Consider the following 8,409-nt stretch of genomic DNA (forward strand, 5'->3'; position numbering starts at 1 on the left):
TTATGTGTCCAGTACCCACGGACCAAAGCTCTGCGCCTCTGCCAACGTACTTGGATTGCGTCACTGTGCAGTTCAGAGGCTTGAAGATCGTCGCCATGTCGGAAGGGCCAGCCGAGCTGCTCAGAGTCACCAAACGTCCATTCCAAATCTCCTTTTCTAGCCGGCTTAAGTCAAGGACGAGGTTCCGTGAGGTGATGAGCTTTGAAGCGGCAGTCTGCAGCTGCTCGGTTAAGTTGCTCCCAGGCTTGTCAGATCTAGACGCAATTTTGAGGAGTTTGAATCTCTCTCGCTTTCTCTCTCTCTCGATAGCCTGGTGTGTGGCACGAGTAGACAGACCGGCACTGTCGTTTGCTCCTTTATGAGCTCCATTCCCACGAAGTGCCTCATCTGGGCTATACAAGCTCCTGGTTATTTCCCTCGCCTGATCCACGAGATCCAATGAGTTCAATACCTCCAGGAGCATTAGCTACTGTCTCTGCGTTCTGCACAGTCTGAACATCAAATCCTGGAAGGCTGTGGTGTATTGACCGTGGTCTTATTGTAATCGGTCTTGCTCGGGCAGAGACCCGGGAACAGTATTTACTCGGTGAGTGGACGTTGCAGGCTTTGAAGGATTCCGAGAGGGGATTGTCGGAGGGTGGAGTGCCATATTTTCAGCTCATACTGACACCGTGCTTTTGAAACCATGGTTTCCGTTGACGTCGCCCTGCGTCAAACTGTGGCTCTACTTGTTGCACTTGTTCGGCCTTCTGAAGAGGAAGGAACAGAACAGAAATGGGCCTCTACTGTTGAGGACTGCACAGGATTGGTATAGAAAGTTGACGGATTGTTGAAGAATGGGAAGCGCAGGGCAGAGTCAAATCCCGTGATAGTCTACGCACCCACTACAAGGTCAGTGAAATATGTAAAAGGCATGTCTGTAATGTTGTACATATTCTAACTTTCGCTTGTAAGGACTCAATGTACAAATTCGCTCCGGCTTCGACCCTAACTCATCAGCTCATCTACTACTTAATAACTCTATCCTAATTCATACGCTGATAACTTCACTACAATCATGCTTGACTCATGAGCTTAGACGTACAATCGTGCCGCACTGCTATATGTTCAGTACATTTCAGGTTACATTCACCAGCAGTGCCAGTCAAAGCTAGTCAGCAATAAATAAGCACAGAGTAATTGACTGGTTGTGTGAGTCTCCAGAATAGGGCCAACGATTCAACTTCGAACGAGTTAGAAGAGACCAATTCGACTGTGGTGGAGTCAGTTCAGAGGCTCTGGAACGCAGTTAGTGGAATAATTCAGAGGTTCATAGCGACCCTTCCGACTCTCAGATCTCTGCAAAAATCACCGCGATTGTAAAGCCAAACACAATTCTGGAGAAACCAAGACTATGAACTAGGGATCCAGGTGACATGGTGAGGTGATGGTGATTTGAGTGCTAAATTAAACTCAGCCCATTGTCAACGACTGACGCATGAGCTAAAACAAGTTAGAACAGGAACCCAATGCCACCGTGTCTTTATCAATGCTTGCAGGTGGGGTTACTTGAAACAAAATCGGCCAAGCCCAGTCGCCAGCGCTGCGATCGCTGAGCAGTTGCGCAATTTCGCAACCACCCGATCATTTTGTCAATTTTCAATTGATTGTTCATTTCCTGGACTTCATAATCAGTATCAAGGGCGGTACGAAAGCCCCATATCTTCATGCATCTCTCTGTCGACTAGTACCACGACCCAACCCCACAAGTCCTGAACTCGGAGGTTGGTGCAGGCCAAGAGGCATAGGAAACGGAAACACCCACCAACAAAGGCACCAACGCCATCACATGCAACTTCCCTCAGGATCCACTCCAAACCATGCCGGTCCTACAAACCAGGGCCCGGGGAGCTCAATGATCCGGCTCTACTGGTGTTCGCAGCACTCTCTGAAAATGCACAACCATGGTGTGGCTCGACACAGCTTGAAGCCAGTTTTGTGCTAATCATCCGATCATGCTCATCATGTTGTTGTTTTTGTTGCAGACAAGTGCTATGGCCCTGTCTGCCGAAGGTCCTGGCATCAGTGATTCCGAGTGGATATGGTTGCTGCCGACCTCGTTCATATCGATGCACTTACTTTGACGTTTTTCTCAAGCTCATGATACTAGAGTTTCTCGGCTGACAAAACCCCTGGCAATCTTAAGTGTTCTTATTTATGTGTGTGTGGATATATATATATATATATATATTTAATACTGCAAGTCCTGTAAACGTCCAATGCCTTGACAGGTAGGCCATTGGAGTTGTCAAATGATTGTGAAGCCATCCATTTAGTGTCAGATTGCCTAACTATTGGACAGTAGTTGATACATGTGTGTTTGTATGTAAATATTTATCTTGGCAGTTTCGATAGACCGTCCAAAGTTGGATCTTATTGTTCTACTGCATTTTCTTTTTCCTCTTTCTTTTTCTTTTTCTTTTTTTCTGACCTTGGTTTTGAGTCACTCAGCTTTCAGGTAGAATTGAAAATGACATTGAAAGAGATGAAAAAGGGATTCGTTGAAGACTTTTAACGGAAGGAATATTTGAGCAAGTAAGGTTTATGTGGTTATTATTATTTTGGTGACACAAATGAAAAAAACCAATTGCATAGATTAAAAGAGAATAAAAACATATTACATTAGTCTTAATACTCACTTCTTGGAGAGACATATGAACAATGTAAAGCACATATTATTCTACATTTCTACTATTTAAGTTTTGGTATATTATTAAAGATTATCTTAGTAGAAGGAACATTTAATACTCTATCCAACTAAATTACTTCTTTTATAGCTTTAGATTTTATATCATATCTAAGATTTTTTCTCATATTGCAAAAAATTATTTTTAATGCATAATATTTTTTTATTTATAATAAAATATTTTGCAACATAATTCTCTTATAATCTATAATTTATATCTAAATAGTCATTTTAACTAATATATTGGTTTATATTGCATCATCAAATTTCTGTACATTTTATAAAATCTACATAGTTAATAAATAAATACTTTTTAATAGTAATCTTGTAATATTGAATCATTTATAGTATTTCACATTGTATATGTGTCTACCTAAGAAGTGAATTTTAATTCAAATATTCATTTTACTTTACATTATTCATAAAAAATAAAATATTTAATTACTTTAGTTTCTTTTAGTATTAACTTTTGATGTATATGTCAAATAAGATAAAGTGATTACATCTTGTAAGATTCCAACTATCCTATTTAAACTAAAAAGATATTTTCTTAATCTTGTAATAAATTTTTATGTTACTTAAAGAAATAAAAGTCAATAGAAGTAAGTAGAAATATATTAAATAGATAATGTTTTTTTATAAAATTTATTTTTTTTAAAACATAGATTAAATCTTTAAATTTCTATGAATATTACATGTAGCTATTAAAACTTATCTTATGATTTTTATAATTTCAAGAATTTATATTAAAAGAAATATATAACTCAATACTTTGGGTATAAATCTCCTGGTTTTTAGAAAGCTTCTCCAATTTCTTTCTATTAGCTAGCATATATATATATATATATATATATATATATAGATAAAAGAAATATTGAGGTCATTTTTAATTTTAGTAATGTCTTTCTTATATTTTAGTTTTAATTTATGATTTTTTTGATTTTTTGTACTAAGCAATAGTTATTTTGATTTTTTTTGTATTATATTTATATTTATTTTTAAATTCCTTCTTTTATTGACATAAGAATTTATTATCTCTTTAGATGTATCTAGTTACAAGACACATGTTTAACTTGTAAGATACATGCCTAATTTGTGAGGTAAGTTTTTGACATGTGCACCACATGGCCAATTTGTAATATAATTGGTCAACATGTGCAATATAAGACCGACTTGTTGGCCTAATGTTTAATCTATTAATCACCTATGAAAATGTATAAAGTCGAATCCACATCCATAGAGCTTCTAAGAAACTTCTTAATAAGATTTTAATAATTTAGCTTACTTTTATCTACTTCTATTGTTTAATTAAATAAATATAGTAGTAATTATAGATACATATTGTCGTATAATGTATTGTCTTGTTTAAGAATGCATCAAGCACTTGGCTATAGAAGATAAATTGGAAATTGCAACAACAAAAATCCTAATAATTCTAATAGAATTTTAAATAAATTCTAATTAAATCTTAGAAATTTTAATTAAAATTTAATCAATTTTGAATAAATTATAAATAAATTATAAAAACGTTTTAAAAAATCTTTTAAAAAATTAAAATAAAAAACTTAAATAAATTTTAAATAAATCTTAAGTAAATCCTAATTATATTCTAATAAAATACTAATAAAATATTAAAAAAAATTAACTAAATATTTACAGTAATTTTGAAACTCCAATAACTATTAATCAAATAGTTGATTTTGACTATAATTTTTTTGCATTTTAAACTTTAAACAAATAACTACACAAAGTTTGAAAAAAATTAAATTTAACAATTTGGGAAAGAAACTCCTAATAATCTCAAGTATTGGCCATCTTTCTTTTCTAACCTAGATATTTTTATAATATTTTCTAGCAACAATTATTTATGGTCGAACTCTTCAATTGCTCTCTAAATTGGCTAAAAATTATAAATTTGAGCCTACTATGCTCTCACATATTTTGCTTCAAAAAAACTAGAAAATTTCTCAAAATTTTAGACAATCTTATCAACTCTTGTATTCAAATATCTAAGATCTTAATTCAATTAAATTCTCATATCTTTTAATCTAATTTTTTGATTGACCTCAAATTTTCCAAATAAATTTAAAACAACGACATTTATAAATATACAAAATTTCACATGTACTTTTGCTTCAATAATTAAAAATTCCTAAAATATGTAAGTCTCTTATTATTTTTCAAAATCCAAATCCTTGAAAATATCTCTTACTTTGAAAAACTCTCAAAAACTCAATATCTATTCATCTTACTTAAAAACAATGCTTAAACAATCTTCTTAAATTTTGGTCTTTGATCTTGCTCTTTGATCAGCAAAAGTACCTTAGATTCCTTATTGATATGTGGTTTTGTGTCTATGGATCTAATTTTAATGCTAGTTTGGAATTGGTCCTTTGTAGGTATAAATTTTTGATTTCTTAAGGTAATTTATACTAAAAACTATTCTTAAATATTTCTTAAAGATGGTTATATTATTTATAATCTTAAATTACTTTATTTTATCTTATTTATGGCCATAAAAAGTTAATAGAAGTATTCTAAAAGAAAAAATAATATTAAAGATTTTTACCACCTCACTATCTTTCATCTATGTTTTTTTACTATATTTTTCAATTAGATTCTTCTATAATAGAATCCATATTTTTATCTTTCACCATGTACTTGTATTACAACACAACACTATGAATTTTTTTTTTTTCTTTTAGGCAAGAAGTTCCACAAAGAACTATCAAACAACTTCATAAGTTAATGAAATCAGAGATCAAATGATGTTAGCAACAAAATTTATTCTTTTTTATGCACAAAGGTGATTGATAAGTTCTTCCAACCAACAATAATATCTCATACAAATACAAGAAGACCGCCTAATTATTTAATCATTGTTGAAGCCTTCATAACTACCTTCAAAATTTACATTTTCTATTCCATTAAGTATAATATCCACTTCTAATAGTATTGGTAAGCATTAGAAGTCTCTTGTAAGATCATGATACCATATACATTATAACTTTCCATCTATTTGAGGAAGAACTTGTCTCTCTTAAAGATCTTTATCACCATTACAATGTTATCTAAGTTCAAACAATCTAAGTGCTTTATGTGACAGTTTTACAAATGACAATTCTTGAAATGAATGTGCTAGTTGTTGATTTCTTATAATTGCAAAGTTATACATCTTAATTCTTAAACTTCTTCTTCCTTCATTTATACTATTTCATTGTTGATGGTTAATTCTTCTTTTTAATTAGTGTTGTCAATAAAAAAATATAGATAAGTTGTAACAAATTTGTTAGATTCTCTTATAGCTCATATGTGCCTTTATCAATGTTATGTCTACAACAATGTACAAGATTTCTAATTTATTTTGGCATTGCCTTAAATCTAAGATCTTCTACTTCAAATTCATGATTTTTATTAATTTTTATTATTTGATGTGTCAAGTCTCTTCTTTTTGGTATATTCATTATTTTATATGATTTAAAAAGATATATATTAAAAATAAGATGAATCTTTATTGACTTTGGTAGATGTAGTTGATATGCAACTAAATTAATTTGCTAATTAAGAGAAAACAACCTAAGTTCAAAATTATTCAACTTGTCACAATGATGAATAGTTTTGATACTACAATGTAGTAACTACACCTTATCTCCAACTTGAAAATGAGATTGCTCTTTTCAATAGACATTTGTATTGATTTTTGTCATCCTTGAGCTTCTTTAATTATACCTTAATTGTTGTTTGTAGATCTAATAAACATTTTTTTAAGCCTTTTATTATAAGATAATAATTATTTTTAAAATCAAAAGTATCAAATTGTAGACAATATCTATAGCTAATATAGAATAGTGATTATTAAGTAGAAGAATTTACTATATTATTAAAAATAAAATTTTCTAAAGATGATTTTTTTTATAATTATCTTTATAATAATTGATAATATATTAAAAATATTGATCTAATACTTCATTTATTTTTTATTTATCCATTAATTTATAGATAAAAGACTGATTATAGTTTTATATCTACCTTCAATATCTTAAAAAGAATTTTATAATATTTAAATATAAATTAAAAAATATTGATACAATATCTCTTAATAAGCTAAAATAGCAATAGATGTTAAAAAAAGCTTAGTTCTTTCTTCACATGTAATGGTTTTTGTATATGGTACAAAATACACCATTTTTTATTAAGAAATTGATTATCACATATATAGATAAGCTTACCACAATAAGTTACTTTTGATTCTTTTGATGTAAGAAAAGAGTATCTAAATAAGGCATTTGAAAAAACAACTATTGTTTTTGTGGCTGATAAGTAATATCAAATACAAATCTTTGCAAGAACATGCTTCAAAAAGCTTAGCAATGATTCAAAACACATATTATTATAAAATATTCAAATTTTTAGTAATTAATATAAATTTTTAGTAGAGTAGAAGTGATTTATAAATAAAAAATATCATTCTTAAAATGACTCTATAATTACAAGAAGTTCTTTGTTGCAAATATCATAACTAATTACAATAGTAAAAAATATTTTTGAATAAAAAGCTTTAAGGTAAAGTTTTTTATTTACTTCTATTTATGAAAATATTGCACCCAAGGTAAACTTTAATTCATATATTTCCATATAAAATAGCTTAAAAAATTTTACTTGATATAAGTTGGTGATATAATAATTTTTTTTAAAGCTTAAAATGTTATTTTAACTTCTTTATTCTATTCAATATTTTTATTATGAGTCAAGGATATAAATGAACTTACAACTTCAAAAAAAATTTTGAAAAAAAATAAAATAAAGAGTAGATAATTCTATAAAAATATTAAATATTTTTTATTATTTTTTATATTTTTGAATTTATAATAATTTTAAATTTTTTTGAATTCATTTTAAGACCATAATTTGAAAGGATTTATTTTTAAAAAATTACTTGAAGTATAAGAAATATGCATTATTTTATCTTAGTATATAATCCTACATTTCTAAGTTTTTGTGACAAACAACAAATACATTTTTCATTTTTTTTATGTTCTTAAAATATATCAAAATATTGTCTTAACAAAAAATTTAAAAAATATATTTTAAAAAAAATTATTCATTAAATATTGAAATTAATTAAATTAATTATTGATCTAAAAAATGATATTATATTCAAAATTTTAATACTTAATTCAAAAAATAATGTTCTATTTATTTCTTTTTTGATATATAATAGATTGAATATTCTTTGTAGACCTATTTTTCTATAAAACTTGGCTTGATACAATTAATCAAGAAGTTTGGATATCAAAAGTAAAGGATATTGAATTTTAATAGTTATCTTAATAATTTCTATTTACTATGAATATATATATATATATATATATATATATATATTACAAAAAATATTAGAGTTCTTACCAGAGATTTTAAATAGTATATAAAATTATCAACCAAAGTTTTATCAATACATTTTTTAAGTAAAGCCAATTTATTTTTTGATAAGTTATAGATTGGTCCAAATAGCAGCTGAGTGCTTTCTTGAAGATTGATTGAATAGTCATTATTACAATGCTCTAATAGAATATTCATATTTTTCTTTTTAAACATGTTTCAATACTCTTATACTATACTAGAAGCTTGCTTAATATCTTTCTACTATAAGAAGTAGGTCGTATATAAATTACAAACAAAAAACT

The sequence above is a fragment of the Physcomitrium patens genome, chromosome 10 (assembly GCF_059467195.1).
Source record: "Physcomitrium patens ecotype Gransden chromosome 10, ASM5946719v1, whole genome shotgun sequence".
Classification (NCBI taxonomy): Eukaryota; Viridiplantae; Streptophyta; class Bryopsida; order Funariales; family Funariaceae; genus Physcomitrium; species Physcomitrium patens.